General features: G+C 37.7%; 1 protein-coding gene and 1 long non-coding RNA gene across 2 annotated transcripts in view; both read right to left on the minus strand.

The window, feature by feature from the left end:
* LOC309628126 overlaps positions 1-13071 on the minus strand; it is a 1093693-nt gene extending 1080622 nt beyond the window's left edge. Inside the window, exon 1 of the long non-coding RNA XR_014244187.1 lies at positions 1711-13071. This is a non-coding gene — a long non-coding RNA (uncharacterized lncRNA). The remainder of the gene's footprint in view (positions 1-1710) is intronic.
* Positions 13072-13251: 180 nt separating this feature from the next.
* GRXCR1 (glutaredoxin and cysteine rich domain containing 1) overlaps positions 13252-16958 on the minus strand; it is a 364232-nt gene continuing 360525 nt past the window's right edge. Inside the window, exon 12 of the transcript XR_014244108.1 lies at positions 13252-15230. The gene's annotated coding sequence lies outside the window, so the exon portion shown is untranslated. The remainder of the gene's footprint in view (positions 15231-16958) is intronic.

A 16958-nucleotide genomic window follows, 5' to 3' on the forward strand; every position in this document is an offset into this window, starting at 1 on the left:
CACAATGAATCCTTTCAATAGGTCTAAGTGGCAGCAGGTGTTCTTTCTTCTTGGCACTAGAAACAAACTATCTTTTTAAAAATTAGAATTCCATAAAAGCTGTTATTTTGTGTCCTTGAATGAATATGGTGGGTACTTATTATATTCTTCTAGTTTCATTCAGAAATGCATAATTGAATTTATTTCAACACCTTTCCCTCCAGCAATGTAGTTCAGAAAATCTCTGTCGTCCTGGCTGAATTTATTCAATCAAACAAAGAAGAGAAAATGCTGTTTGGGTAGGACCATTGATTGAGCATACATAAAACTTTTATGTGCGCTGGGTTTAATTATGCATAGTTTCACTTAAGAATGTGCTGATGTGGGGGCTTCCCTGGTGGCGCAGTGGTTGGGAGTCTGCCTGCCAATGCAGGGGACGTGGGTTCGAGCCCTGGTCTGGGAGGATCGCGCATGCCACGGAGCAACTAGGCCCGTGAGCCACAATTGCTGAGCCTGTGCGTCTGGAGCCTGTGCTCCGCAACAAGAGAGGCCGCGATAGTGAGAGGCCCACGCACCGCAATGAAGAGTGGCACCCGCTTGCCGCAACTAGAGAAAGCCCTCGCAGAGAAATGAAGACCCAACACAGCCATAAATAAAAAACAAAAACAAAAACACAAAACAAAACAAAAAAAAAAAACTGACTCAGTAGAGTCTTCGGGAAAAAAAAAAAAAATGTGCTGATGTGTTATTTTGGGGTATAAACACCTCATTAAAGGTCAGCTGGTTGATGATTCTGCTATGAGCCCCATGGCCGTTGTGATGCTTTAGGCCCCCAGTGTCATGTACAATATACAGACCAGGTATATAGAGCATCATTGCCTTTCGATAGCTATAAGATATCAAGGAGTAAACATGGACTCGTGGGTAAAAGATATCAACCAGTTTGGCTAAATTGAAATGGATGAAATCCCTACTTGAGATATGAGAAAAAATAAAATCAACGTATCTGGAAAATTGAACATTTGAGAGAGTATAGAGAGATTCAATATTGGCATGAAGAGTAAACTGAAATGTGAATTAAGGAATCTGGTTGTTAGAGGATTAGAGTCCCAATTCTGGCTCTCTCACTACCTGGCTTTGTGTCATTGGGCATTCGCTGGATCTCAGTTTTATCTCTAAACTGGGGTTGTTGAAGTAGGTATTTTTTTTATTTAGCATCTTTATTGGAGTATAATTGCTTTACTGTGTCATGTTAGTTTCTGCTGTATAACAAAGTGAATCAGCTATACGTATACATATATCCCCAGATCGCCTCCCTCTTGCATCTCCCTCCCACTTTCCCTATCCCACCCCTGTAGGTGGTCACAAAACACCGAGCTGATCTCCCTGTGCGATGTGACTGCTTCCCACTAGCTATCTATTTTACATTTTGTAGTGCATATATGTCAATGCTTCTCTCACTTCATCCCAACTCACCCACTTCCCCTTTGCCATGTCCTCAAGTCCATCCTCTACGTCTGTGTCTTTATTCCTGTCCTGCCCCTAGGTACATCAGAACTTTTTTTTTTTTTTTAGGTTCCATATACATGTGTTAGCATACGGTATTTGTTTTTCTCTTTCTGACTTACTTCACTCTGTATGACAGACTCTAGGTCCATCCACCTCACTACAAATAATTCAATTTCATTTCTTTTTATGGCTGAGTAATATTCCATTGTATATATGTGCCACATCTTCTTTATCCATTCATCTGTCAATGGACATTTACGTTGCTTCCATGTCCTGGCTATTGTAAATAGTGCTTCAGTGAACATTGTGGTACATGACTCTTTTTGAATTATGGTTTTCTCAGGGTATATGCCCAGTAGTGAGATTGCTGTGTCGTATGGTAGTTCTATTTTTAGTTTTTTAAGGAATCTCCATACTGTTCTCCATAGTGGCTGTATCAATTTACATTCCCACCAACATTGCAGTGTAGACTTTTTGATGATGGCCATTCTGACCGGTGTGAGGTGTTACTTCGTTGTAGTTTTGATTTGCATTTCTCTAATGATTAGCGATGTTGAGCATCCTTTCATGTGTTTGTTGGCAATCTGTATGTCTTCTTTGGAGAAATGTCTGTTTAGGTCTTCTGCCCATTTTTGGATTGGGTTGTTTTTTTTTTTTTTTTTGATATTGAGCTGCATGAGCTGCTTGTATATTTTGGGGATTAATCCTTTGTCAGTTACTTCATTTGCAAATATTTTCTCCCATTCTGAGGGTTGTCTTTTCATCTTGTGTATGGTTTCTTTTGCTGTGCAAAAGCTTTTAAGTTTCATTAGGTCCCATTTGTTTATTTTTGTTTTTATTTCCATTTTTCTAGGAGGTGGGTCAAAAAGGATCTTGCTGTGATTTATGTCAAATAGTGTTCTTCCTATGGTTTCCTCTGAGAGTTTTATAGTGTCTGGCCTTACATTTAGGTCTTTAATCCATTTTGAGTTTACTTTTGTGTATGGTGTTAGGAAGAGTTCTAATTTCATTCTTTTACATGTAGCTGTCCAGTTTTCCCAGCACCATTTACTGAAGAGGCTGTCTTTTCTCCATTCTATGTTCTTGCCTCCTTTGTCATAAATTAGGTGGGCTATATGTGCATGGGTATATCTCTGGGCTTTCTATTCTGTTCCATTGATATATATTTCTATTTTTGTGCCAGTACCATATTGTCTTGATTACTGTAGCTTTGTAGTATAGTCTGAAGTCCAGGAGCCTGATTCCTCCAGCTCTGTTTTTCTTTCTCAAGATTGCTTTTGCTATTCAGGGTCTTTTGTGTTTCCATACAAATTGTGAAATTTCTTGTTCTAGTTCTGTGAAAAATGCCACTGGTAGTTTGATAGGGATTGCATTGAATCTACAGATTGTTTTGGGAAGTATAGTCATTTTCACAATGTTGATTCTTCCAATCCAAGAACATGGTATATCTCTCCATCTGTTTTTATCATCTTTAATTTCTTTCATTGGTGTCTTATAGTTTTCTGCATACAGGTCTTTTGTCTCCTTAGATAGGTTTATTCCTAGGTATTTTAATCTTTTTGTTGCAATTGTATATGGGAGTGTTTCCTTAATTTCTCTTTCAGATTTTTCATCATTAGTGTATAGGAATGCAAGAGATTGAAGTAGCCATTAGGGCCAAGGCCGGACAATCCAGAGGGAAAACTATAATTTATGACATCTCCCTCTTTGGACATGGAATCCAGGAAAGAGACTTTGTTGCATCCTGAAGCCCCAGTGAGGGACAGACTGGGAATGTCTGATTAGCTGGTCTTGGGGCAGCTAGAATCAAGGACACTCATGGCAGTGACGAACTTGGGAACATGAGGGCTTTTTCCTGATGGAAAGGGAAACCATATGCAACTTCCTTTGGATTATATAGGTCCCTTGAGTTCCTAATCATTCCAGAATGGGCACCCCAAGGGTGTGATACTAGGTTTTTGCCAAGCAAACAAGTAAAGACATAGACTTGATTCTAGTTTAATGTGAAAATAAACAGGGCCATAACTAGTACCCTGGCTACTGTGGAATACTGTGTCCCTGTTGATATTAATCAATCTCAATGGCCATTAGTAAGCTTTGTCCAGCTTTCACCAGAACAGTACATTAAAACCTCTTTTCATCTATAATATCACTTGTACTGTCAAATTGCATAGTTATTTGGGAGGGATGGTGAATTTGAATTACCACCCAAGAGACTCTTGCCAAATTACACCGCTTTCTTCTCTGTGTAAGGTATCTCAGCTCTTTTTCCACTCCATTTACAAAATTCTGCATAACTGTTTCAGGTGTGCGATCAAATTGCCACATCATATTTGTTTTCATTGTGGCTGTACAATTTGCAGTTATGCTTTAATTTGACTCGATTCCTTCCCATCTGATCAGTGTGTGACTGTGTCATCCAGGTGGCCCAGTAGTTCTTCTTGGTGGAACCATAAGAGGTAAAAGCTGAAAGAGTATGTATAAACCATAATTTTTTGTTTTTACTTGTCTGCTGAGTCTTATGTAGATTTTCAGTTTTTAAATTATGTAACCAATGTAGTGAATAAGCAAGATACTTGGAATCCATTCAGAAAACAATGCTACTCTTTATCGCTAATCGTCCATTTAGACTTGGCACGTTCTTCTTCTGAGTCTGGAGGAAATCTCAGTCAGATTCCACTCAATTGTTTTAACAGCTTTATTGAGGAATAGTTGACATACAGTAAACTGAATATATTTAAAATGAACAATTTGATTAGTTGCACTATGGGAAGTGTAAGTATGTTCTTTCAAACCCGTTCTCACAATCAAGTTAGTAAATCACTCCCCAAAGTTTCAGCACGTCCCATTTTATTCCTTCCCACTCTCCCTTTCTACCCTTAATTTTCATCTACAAGCAACTACTGATTTGCTTCTGACTTTAAATTAGTTTGAATTTTTTAGGATATTATATAAATGGACTCATACAGCATGTAATCTTTTAAGTCTTGTGTCTTTCACTCAGCATAATTATTTTGAGATTCATCCATGTTGTAACATGTTTCAGTAGTTCATTCTTTTTTATGGCTGAGTAGTATTCCATTGCATGGATAAAATACATTTGCAAATCCAGTCACATGTTGATGAACATTGTTGTTTTTAGTTTTTCACTGTTACACATAAAGCTACTATGAACATACATGTACAAGACTTTTTAATGTACATATTTTTTGTAGTTTTGGGTTAGGCAAAGATTTCTCATATACAAAATTAAACACACAATCCGTAAAAGAATGAATTTTAAACTTTTGCTCTTGAAAATGACCGTTAAGAGAATGTAAAAAAACAGCCAAAGATGAAGAGAAAGTATTTGCAAATCATATATATGATGAAGGACTGATATAAAGAATATAATATTTTAAATATCAAAACTCAATAATAAGAAAACAAGTAAATTAAAAATAGGGAAAATATTTAGACAGATACTTCACCAAAGATGATATATGGATAGCAAATAAGCACATGAAGAGTTGCTCAACATCATTTGTTGTTAAGGAGGATGCTCTAACCACAAAGAGATGCCACTACACACATATTCAAATGACTAAAATTAAAAAGACTGACCATACCAAGTATTGCAGAGATTGTAGAACAATGGAGACTTTCACACACTGCTGGAAACATTTAACATGGTTATAACAAGTTTGGAAAATTGTTTAGCAGTTTCTTAAAATGTTAAACATATACTTCCCATATGGTACCACAATTCCACTCTTGGTATTTGCTCATGAGCAATGAAAGTATTACCCATAATATCTTTTATCTTTGTAGAATTAACTAGTTGACTCAAATTCAAAAAGAAAATTCATAAGGACCTAAAATAGCTAAAAATAGATTTGAAAAAGAATAGTGTTGGGGAACTAATACTACAGTATTCAAGATATGTAGTATTGGCATAAATACAGACGAATCATTGGAACAGAATAGAGTACAGAAGTAGATCTATACATATATGGCCAATTGATATTTAAAAACATGAAAAGGCAATTTAGTGAAGAAAAGGTAGTCTTTTCAACAAGAGATGCTTGAACAATGGTTATCCATATGCAAAAAATATTTAACTTTATTTCATAGCTTGAATCATATAAAAATTAACTCAAAATGAATCATAAATGCAAACTTAAAACCTAAAATTATAAAACTTCTAGAAGAAAGTGAAAGAAAATCTTTGGGTCCATGCATCAGGCAAAACTTTCTTAGCTACGAAGCCAAAAGCATAATGTATAAAAGAAAACAATAATAAATTGGATTTCAATAATTCAAAACTTCTGCTCTTTGAAAGACACTGTTAAGATAATAAAAAGACAAGTTGAAGAATTGGAGAAAATATTTGCAAATCACATATCTAAAAAAAGACTTAAATCCAGAATGTATCAGTATATAGAACTGTAAAAAGTCAATTATAAGAAAACAACCATATTAAAAATTAAACAAATATTTGGTCAGACACTTCACAAATGAAGATATACAGATGCCAAATAAGAACAAGAAAAGATGCTGAACATCATTAGTCTTTAGGAAAATGCAAATTAGAAACACTAGACAACACTTTACACCTATTAGATTGGCTAAAACAGACATCTTTTCATTAAAAATTATTTTAAATAACTTTTATTGACTTTACCAAATAATGACAAAGATGTAGAGCAACTGGAACTTTCATACACTATGGGTGAAATGTAAGTGGTGTAATCTCTTTTGAAAACTGGAAGATTCTTAAAAAATTAAATATGCACTTACTCTATGACCCAGCCATTCTACTCCCAGGTGTTTACTCAAGAGAACTGGAAGTTTAAGACCACACAAAGACCTGTATATGTGTGTCCATAGCAGTTTTATTTGTAACAGACAGAAACTGGAAACAAGCCAAATGCCCATCAAGAAGTGAATGGAACACTGTTGGTGGGAATGTAAATTGGTGCAGCCACTATGGAAAACAGTAGGGAAGTTCCTCAAAAAGACAAAAATAGAGGTGCCATATGATCTAGCAAGCCCACTCCTGGGCATATATCCAGACAAAACTGTAATTCAAAAAGATACATGCACCCCTATGTTCATAGAAGCACTATTTACAATAGCCAAGACATGGAAACAACCTAAATGTCCATCAACAGATGAATGGATAAAGATGTGGTCTGTGTATATATATACAATGGAATATTACTCAGCCATAAAATATAATGAAACAATGCTATTTGCAGCAACATGGATGAACCTAGACGTTATACTAAGCAAAGTAATTTAGAGAGAAAGACAAATACAATATGATATCACTTATATGTGGAATCTAAAATACAACACAAATAAACATATCTATGAAACAGAAACAGACTCACAGACGTAGAGAACAGACTTGTGGTTGCCAAGGGGGAGGGGGGCAGGCGGTGGGAGAGAAAAGGACTGGGAGTTTGGGATTAGCAGATGCAAACTATTATATACAGGATGGATAAACAACAAGGTCCTACTGTACAGCACATGGAACTATATTCAATATCCTGTGATAAATCATTATGGAAAAGAATATGAAAAAGAATATATATATATGTATAACTGAATCACTTTGCTGTATAGCAGAAATTAACACAACATATAGTTGTGTTAATATACACAAGTACAGCAAATCAACTATACTTTAATAAAATTTTTAAAAAAGAAGTGAATGGATACTGTGATATATCCATACAAAGAATTATAGATACATGCCACAACCTAGATGTATCTCAAAATTATTATGCTGAGTGAAAAAAGCCAGAGGGAAAAATAAGAAGTATGTATTATAGGATTTAATTTACAAAAAGTTCTGAAAATTGAAAACTAATCTATAGTGACAGAAAGTGGATCATTGGTTGCCTGGAGGTAGGGGGAGTGGTGTAGGAGGGGAGAATGGAAGAAATTATCAAGGGACAGAAGGACAAAGGGAGTGAAGAACATTTTCCTTATCTTGATTTTGGTGATGGTTTCCTATGTGTCTAAATATGGCAAGAGTTACCAAATTGTATAATTTAAATATTGCAGCTGATTATGTCAATTGTACGTCCATAAAATTGCCAAAGATATTTTTAGGACAAAATTACAGAAAGAATTAAAAACCACCCATTCTAGACTTAGCAACCTGCAGTGTGCATCAGGTGTCAGGGTGGCCCTCTTGACTCGCCATGACTTGATTCAAAGCTCCCAGAGCACGACAAATGCCCTTTTCTGCACTTGCCGCTGAAACCTCCATATACTCCAGTTGTTGAGCACAGCAACCTGCCATGAGTAGAAATGCCAGTCAGAGGTGGCTGTTCTGAAGACAGCATGACTTACTTCTTAGCCCCTTCTCATCTGGGATGCAGGGTGAGGCAGTGGATCTCTGCTGTTAGACGTGTGTCTGAGTCCTGCTATGACCACTTCCAAACTGTGTAACGCTGTGCTAAACATGTTTGTTCTCAGAACCTCATCCACCTAATCTGTAGAATGGGGATTATAATGCCCCACAAGGATTGTTAGATGAGGATTCAGTGAGTGAGGTTTGCAGAATCAATTTTTCGCAAAAAGCACTATTCGTCTTTGATTACGGTTGCAGTAAGATGCGACGGTCTGAAGAGGCTACCGGTGCTTGTATCGTAATACATCCTTTACATGTCAAAGAGGACAGTCCTGAGAACTAGCGGTGCTCATATCATTTCCATTTCTGACAAAATAATGAAATGAAATACTGTTTAAAGAAAAAAAAGATTAGGTCACTTTTACCTGAGAGTGTACTCTGAGTAGTAAACACATTGCAACATGTAAACTTCGGAGCCATTTTAAGTACAACCAGCAAAATGGGAAGAAAAGAAGGAATGCAGTCACTACACTGCGGGGAAAAAGCGTTCTTGAGCAAAATGTCTACTGCTCTGTCACAGAGATGCAGAGTCTCACTAATTAGAATGAATTAGTATTGGTAGGGCTCCCATGAAATGGATTCAAGACTGGCTGACATGTAATCAACAAAGAGTAATGATAAATGACGGTGTGCTGAGTTGGGCTGATGTGATTAATATAATCTATAGAAGTCCAGGCTGCCTTTTATTTGGCTTAATATTTTACTGAATGGATTCAAAAAGGAGATTTTTTTAAAGCACATCAATTTAAATAAATAGGAAATAGTGGAGGTGACAGATGCTTTAAACCTGAGGGAAGTCAAGGAGAGGATAATATCGCTTCCTTATGCTCTTACAGGGCTAACTGTTTACAAAGGGCTCTCACATTCTTTCATTTAACCCTCTTATTGACATAATGAATTAGGCAAATCTGGCATTAACTCCCATTATATAGTTGAAGAACCAAAATTCAGAAAGCTTGGGTCATTTGTCCAAGGTCATATAGCTAGTAAATTTCTGAGCTGAGTCTATAGTGAGCATCTGCTGTATTTTCGTCTGCTCAGCATCTGTTAACTATTCTAAAAATAATACCTTGATTTTGTTTGGGGGAAACCACCACTCTCCCTCTCTCAGATCATGTAGTTTTAAAGTGACTAACACCACTCATATGTGCAGAGTGTGTTTTTTAACTCCTACTAGATTTATCAAGGAAAAGGTGATCTCCTTTTCTTCTGGGTCTTTATAAGATGCTTAGCTGGAAACATAAATCTACCAAAGGTCACCATATGTCATATGGAAAATGTCTGCCTATTAATCCAAATTAAAGGAGAGCAATGCCAAGAAAGAGAGAGAGAGAGAGAGAAAATAAGAGAGAGAAGAGGAGATATTTGAGATCATCATTTGAATTCCTGAATGTAGCATCTAACTGTGCCCAAAACCAGACTTACTCTTGAAATTTAAAAGTTTCATAAGCCAGTAAATTCCTTCTTTATTTTGTTTAATCTAGCCTGACTTTTGTATCTGTCACTTTCACATGGCTAATATAGACAAGAATTCAGGTCTTTGGACCCATATTCCAGTGTTCTTCACTACACTAGAATTTCTCCCTTGGTAATAATAAATAACTATAAATTTATGATAGCTCATATTCATTAAGTACCTTGTATATGCCACCACTCTTCCAAGTGCTTGATGTATATTAACTCTTTTAATCCTTACAACAGCCCTGTGAATTGAAATGTGAAATACTCCACATTTTACTGATGAATAAATCAAGATGCAGAGTGACTAAATAACTTCACTTATTATACATACCTAGTTCATGAAGGGGCTAGGATTTGAACCCACTCAGTCTGTCCACAGAGTCAGTGCTTTTATTGTGAGGTTATAATTTTTTTTTCAACCTGAATTATTCTCTGGGCCATATGAGACCAATGATTGGGTAAATGCTAGTTCCTAGTAAGGAGTGAATTAAACACATGGAAGAGCAAAGAGCGGCCTCAGTCCACTATCAATCTGTGGGTCAACTTCCGTTAGGTCAAAATCCCAGTTCGAATGAAAAGTATGTCATTGTCTGCTTTGCTTTTTCACTGCATATTCTAACTCACCACTGAGAAATGAGACATAGGAGCTTTGAAAAAGCTGGCAATCCAATTGGAGCAGGTACATTATATCGTAAATTTTTAAAACTTCCTGTTTTCTTGATGTCTCAACATCCCCACAAACAGGCTGTGAGAGTCCTGTCGGGGTGGCCAGGTGCACCAGTGTGATAAAGCTGGTCTTTGCCCCCAGTTCCCTTTCATGCGCTCCCTTGACTGTGACTTCGTGCCATTCAAACACACCAATAAAGTTCCCGCACGCCTTTTGCTCTCCTACTCTACATGACCCCCAGGGTGCTCGCCCACAGGCCCTCCCTCTCTCTCAGCTCCCCACCTGCTTAGTGGGCCCACCCCCTTGGAGCTTCTCCCGTTATGGTCCCCTACATGGAGTGCTCCCTCTTCTAGGACCTGTGTGTGTAATAAACCTATTCCACTTTCACGTGCCTTGCCATGGTGTTATTCCAAGTCTGCACCAGACTGATCATCAAAAAACCCTTTGCTAAAATAATGTAATTATTCCTTACAACACATGTCTATATCTCAAGGTTTATTTTCTGTGCTCCAACCATTCTTATGTAATCACATCTCCCTCTGACCCTCTTCTTCTACATCCTTCTTCCAACTATAAGGATCCTCATGATTATGTTGGGTTCAATGGATAATCCAGGATAATATCTCTATTTTCAGGTCATCTGATCAGCAACTTAATTCCCCTTTTCTGTGTAAGGCAACACATTTACACGTTCCAAGGATTAGGACATGGACTTTTCGGGGACCATTATTCTGCCTAAAATTATTGTTTTAGGAGAGGTAGTGAAATGGAGAGATTGATTTTGGCTGTATATGAATTAAGATTTATAAGGCACTCGCCCAAATTACTTTGTGTTCTTGTAAAAGTGGGATGGTAGGGGATGGAGATGGCAGTAAAATGTTAGTATTTGTGAAAGAGAAGGGCTAGAAGAGAGCAGCTGAAATAGCTGTTTTTATGAAAGCCTTTGTAGGTCTCCAGGCACAAGGAGTGTTGCTCTGGAACAACTTTGCGGATTTGAAAGACAACTCTCTTTGGGTTCTGGCAATCTCACAGGGCATCAGTAAGGCTCTTTCAGGAAACTTCAAGGGCCAAGTGAGTAAAAATAGGGGGAAAAAAGATGACTGAAGCACTTATGCTCACTACTTTGTCAGCATAAGGGATGTACTTCTTTGGAGAAATAATTGAGGTCAGTATTCTGGAGGATATTAAATCCATTGTTCAGGTGATAAGAGCTACAGCTAAAATTTGGTCCCAAACAGCTAATTCCACTTCAAAAACTCCTCAGTCAGAAAACTTTAAAGCCTGGATAGATAGATAAATAGATAGATATAGATATATAAAATACAATACTGTTTTAATTCCTGTATGCAATTTAATTTTCTTCTATCACTAATATGATCAAAGCAACTATCAAAGCATTCACTTAACTACTGCTTCTTTTGTTTCCATGTTTCAGGTAGACTTTGGAAGTATTCTTTTGTTCTTGTACATTCTGCTGTCTCTTCCTTCATTGAAACCGTATTAATTTGTGCTATACATCTTTGCTTAATGGAGATACTGTAGCAGCACTGAAAGCAAAAGTTACTCGAAAGAATCTCCTTCCTTGCTGCTGTTTCCCAAAACCAAACCCGCTAAAGAGATTGAGGTATGTCTCCTAGAGAGAGAGAATAAATCTAGAGGAGTCCGTCTGAGGAACACATAAAGAGAGGGAAGAGAGCCCTCAAAGGCGCCAGATCGCAAGAAGGAGGCAGATCGCAAAAAGCAATTGGTGCACAGCGTGCTTAGGGATTTCAGCCACCACGGGGTCCCCAGGCTCTGCAAAGCCTCTCATGCTTTAGGTATGCTTTAGAAGCAGCAGAACCAGTGGGATCCCTGAATGCCTCAGTAGTGACTGTGCCACAGTTGACAGATAACAAGGAGGCGTCCTCAGGACCTGGACACTAGTCGTGAAATTCACAGTGCATTGCACTTCTGTGGAGAAAGCAGGACACGGCAATGGTGGAGTTGGATCTCCTGCCCCCCAAGAAAAGGCAAAGAGAGCTTGAAAGTAAGCTGATTCAATCCCACTACTGGGCATATACCCTGAGAAAACCATAACTCAAAAAGAGTCATGTACCACAATGTTCATTGCAGCTCTATTTACAATAGCCAGGACATGGAAGCAACCTAAGTGTCCATCGACAGATGAATGGATAAAGATGTGGCACATATACACAATGGAATATTACTCAGCCATAAAAAGAAACGAAATTGAGTTATTTGTAGTGAGGTGGGTGGACCTAGAGTCTGTCATACAGAGTGAAGTAAGTCAGAAAGAGAAAAACAAATACCGTATGCTGACACATACATATGGAATCTAAAAAAAAAAAAAGGTTCTGAAGAACCTTGGGGCAAGACAGGAATAAAGACACAGACGTAGAGAATGGACTTGAGGACATGGGGAGGGGGAAGGGTAAGCTGGGACGAAGTGAGAGAGTGGCATGGACATATATACACTACCAAATGTAAAATAGATAGCTAGTGGGAAGCAGCCGCATAGCACAGGGAGATCAGCTGGGTGCTTTGTGACCACCTAGAGGGGTGGGATAGGGAGGGTGGGAGGGAGATGCAAGAGGGAGGAGATATGGGGATATACGTATATGTATAGCTGATTCACTTTGTTATAAAGCAGAAACTAATACACCCTTGTAAAGCAATTATACTCCAATAAAGATGTTAATAAATAAACAAATAAATAAAAAGTAAACTGATTCAAACAGGCCAAGAGATGTGCTCTTTCATGTTAGTTTATGAGCACAGAGTCTTACCTGGCTCTAGCCCTCGTCAACCCTTTTCTCCATGACTTCACTGTTAGCAAAAGGTTGTCTGCAAACACTCTCTCTTAAGCAGTGTTATATGTACAGCTCTTAACTCTCTACCCACCCTCCATAAAGGAGTAAATTGTAACTTTGTTTTTTTGTATCTAGCTTTCCTGAACCTGCTTTTTTTATAAGATCACTAACGATCTTCCTGGATTGTGGGTTCAACCACAACCTCTACAAGATGATAACTGAGAGCTCTGGCAGAAGTAATTCAGAGATTACCTCTCCACCCCCCCGCCTCACCCCCCCGCCCCCCGCCAGTGAAAGAATCACAGCGTCTTAGGCACTGAGACCCCAGATTGCAGCAAGGAGGGGTAAAATGAATGAGGAAATGCACTTCTCTCTTATAGGTCTGGAGGTGAGAAGCACTTCCTGCTCCAAGGTGGATGAGTTGTCTATTTATTGTTCTATCATTTATTATTCTATCATTAAAGTGTTCATAATGGTAGGATTGGCTGATTTTTAGAAATAATGGCAAGGAAGAGAAAGAAATAGCTAGAGTATTTTTGGACTTGAATTACTCAGATACAAGGGGTCCAGTGATTTTTATTTTGTAATCATTGATGCTGAGCTCTGCTTATGGAGAAGAGAGATTTCAGGTCCATTATATTTTAGGGTCAATCTTACTTTGTGATTGAGAGTAAACAAAAACTTATTTGCTTTTCAGAGGCTGTTAAGGTTCTTGTAGGTGAATAGGAGGGAAGATTTTGGAAAGAAACATAGAGAGGGTATGTAGCAAAGTAACAATAAAAAAAAATTAATGCTACTATGTGCTAAGTAGTCTTCTAAGTATTTTATACAGATTATCTCATTTAATTTAACAGATAAAATATTAGCATGAAATTATAAGTTAAAAACAAGAAGATTTTAAACTCATCCTTTCTATTTATAGGTAACATCTGTCTACTGAAAAAAAAAAAAAGCACAACTTAAAAGTTAAGAATTATGTTTTATTTGTTGACAAAACAGAGGACTTGAGCCTGGGACACAGCATCTCAGATAACTCTGAAGGACTGCTCCGAAGAGGGAGGAGGGAAGGCAGGATATATAGGAGTTTTTGCAACAAAGACCAGAGAGTCAGAATATCAAAAGGTTACTGTTAATTAAAGAAAATCAAATATCTCAAGTTAAGGAATTTAGCACTTTACTATGTATGGGAAGATGCAAGAGTCTGGGCTCACTGAAATCATTCCTTTGATATGCTCCTCAGCTATCTGGGGCCAGAATCCTGTGCTTTCTCATCCTGAGTCTCCTTAGGGCTCGCCCTCTGGGGGCGGCTGTAATGTGATGGCTTGATGGCTGCCACATCCTTTGTTTACTGATATGGCAGGCAATGTTTTTCATTCAGACATCAAACTATTGTTATTATGCCAACCTTATTATTTTGTAAATATTAACATTGTAAACCAGTAAATATTTTAATAATACTCCACATCAATGAAATTGGTATGAATTTTATTGCACATAAAGCTGTTAACACCAGAATCTCCTCAAATTTTTATTTAAATATTTAGAAACATTAAATAATATGAACAGAGACATACACAGATAGTGCTCAAAATCCAGAAGAATAAGAACTTTTTTTAAAAAAATTATCCTGGTGGAAAATATTTAAATACAATACTCTTTTCTGGTTAATTATTCTCAGTGACATTTTGAGATCAGAATTAGCATATAATTATTCTTTTTCTAAAACCCCTGAAATTAAATTTAAGCTGACAAAAGAATATTTAAACCCAAGAACTTTTGAAAAATTACCTCTGAGTCAGTAAGAACTAACTTTATTTTATTAAGATTTAAATTTTTTTAAAATCTTGGATTCCTGAAGGTGAATAAGAGGGCTCTGATATTGAAACAAACCTACAAGATAGGACAGAGAAACTCTGTTGCTGAAAAAATGAAAGTAAGGCTTTCTAGAATGTTGAGAATTTTAAAAAACTAAGATCCAGCTCCACTGGCCTTATTCCAGTTCCTTAAACACACAAAGATTTTTGCTATTTGGAGAATTCCCATAAGCTGCTTCCTCTCCCTAGAATGCTTACCCTACCCCAGGTCACCCCCAATTCTTTGCCTAATTCCTACTTATTCTTCAAGTCATTTCCTCAGGAAAGCTTTCCAGACCTCTCAAGCAATCTTATGACTCCCTGGTAAATGCTGATATAATCATACACTTCCACAGTTTATGATTATATCTTTAGTCGTGCAAATTTTTGTTTGTCACCCTTACAAACTTGTAAAATCTATTCCATGAAGGCAAGAGCCGTGTTTCCCTTGTTCCCTGCTGTATTCCCAACACTCACCATGATGTCTGGAATATATTATATATACCATAAGTACTTGATGAAAAAATGATAGCGATAACAGGAACCTTGTGAGAAAAAAAAAAAAAGATTATCATCAATAATGCAATAATGAAAACTATTTTATTTCCCATAATTTTGTATCAATAACTAATATCTAATTCATTCTTTCTGTTACATAACCAAACTTGGTCTGCTCACCCTCACCAAGTAAAGCTAATCTACTGATGCCGAGTTGTGGTGAAAGAAATTGCGGCATTTATTGCAGGGCATGAAGCAAGGAGTATAGGCAACTAATGTTCAAAAGACCTTAACTCCCCCATGGATTTCAGGGAAGGGTTTTTAAAGACAGGATGAGGGAAAGGGTCGCAGGGTGCCTGATCATCTAGTGGACATTCTTCTGATTGCTTGGTGGTGAGGTAATTAGGAGTCAACATTCTGGTTCCAACTGGTCTGGGGTCTATGTGCCTGCTGTCAGCATGCAGTTAACTTTCAATAACTGGGGTTCAGTATCTGAAAAACAGCTCAAGGATATGGCTCAGAATATCATCTACAGCCCTTGAGGAGGAATTAAATGTTCTTGACTTTGTTTAATGGCTAAACTATTATTATTTTTGTCTTGCTTGATTGTTTTCCTTTGCTTCTGCATTTTCTCACTTCTCTGATTAAGTTTGTTGTTTGGAAATTAGGGAAAGCCTAGAAGGATCAAGTTTTTCTACAAATAAAAGACAGGCAGAGGATATTGGTGGTGGTGGGGGGATGGTTCTGTCCTGGGAAGGCCCCATAAAGTGCTGCTCAGTTATAGAGCCCTATTTTCTTTGATACTCCTCAGTCTTGAGGGGAACAGATGCAGGACAGGAAAGGGAATAAAATTTTGGATAGAGAGATTAATCATAAAGTCAGCAGAGAAACTCAGTTTTAGGGGGGCTCTGTTTCAATTCAACAAATATTTATGGAGCACCTGCTCTATGTTAGGGAATGCATTAAATGATGGTGAACCAGACACTATCTCTGCAAGTAAGGTACTTGCAAGCCCATGGGAGAAACATACAGTAAGAAACAATTACGAGATGTTATGATACGCGTTATAGTAGGGTAAGGACAGGGTGCTATGGAAGCATGTAGGAGAGGTACTCATCTCAGATATCTATTTCTATGTTACAAATTATCCCAAAACATAGTGGCTAAAACAATTAGTTGTTTTATATCTCATAATTCAAAACATTTTGTTATTTTTATATCTCATAATTCCATGGATCAGCAATTTGAGCAGAGCACAGAGAGGATGGCTCACCCCTACACCATGACGCCTGGGATCTCAGCTAGAATAATTAAAATTGCTGGGGACTGGAACAGCCAGAGGCTACCCAAACGCTTCTCTCCGTCTCTGTCTGTCTGTCTCTGTCTCTATCTCCACCGGCTGCCTATTGCTAGCTTTGGCTTCCTCACAGCAATAAGACTTCTTATATGGAGGTCCAGTGCTTTAAGAGGGAGTGCTCCAAGACACAAGGAGTGGACACTACCAGTCTCTTAAGACCTACGTCTTGGTCAAAGTAGCACTGAATGAGATGCATATGTTAAATGCCTATCACATATCCTGAAAGGAAGTGGTGTCAAACATTTTGTGGCCATCTACAATCCAACAGTAGCATCATACTCGGGGGTGCGAGGTCAACAGAGACTATGTGGAGGGCATGAAATCTCTGCTAAAACTTAAAAGAAGTGTGATTTTGGATGGAGGGCTGGAGTAGGGGAGAAATTTCAAATTTCAGAGATCAGTATATGCAAAGTCTCAG

Source organism: Balaenoptera borealis (assembly GCF_965194805.1).
Source record: "Balaenoptera borealis genome assembly, chromosome: 4".
In the NCBI taxonomy this organism is placed as follows: Eukaryota; Metazoa; Chordata; class Mammalia; order Artiodactyla; family Balaenopteridae; genus Balaenoptera; species Balaenoptera borealis.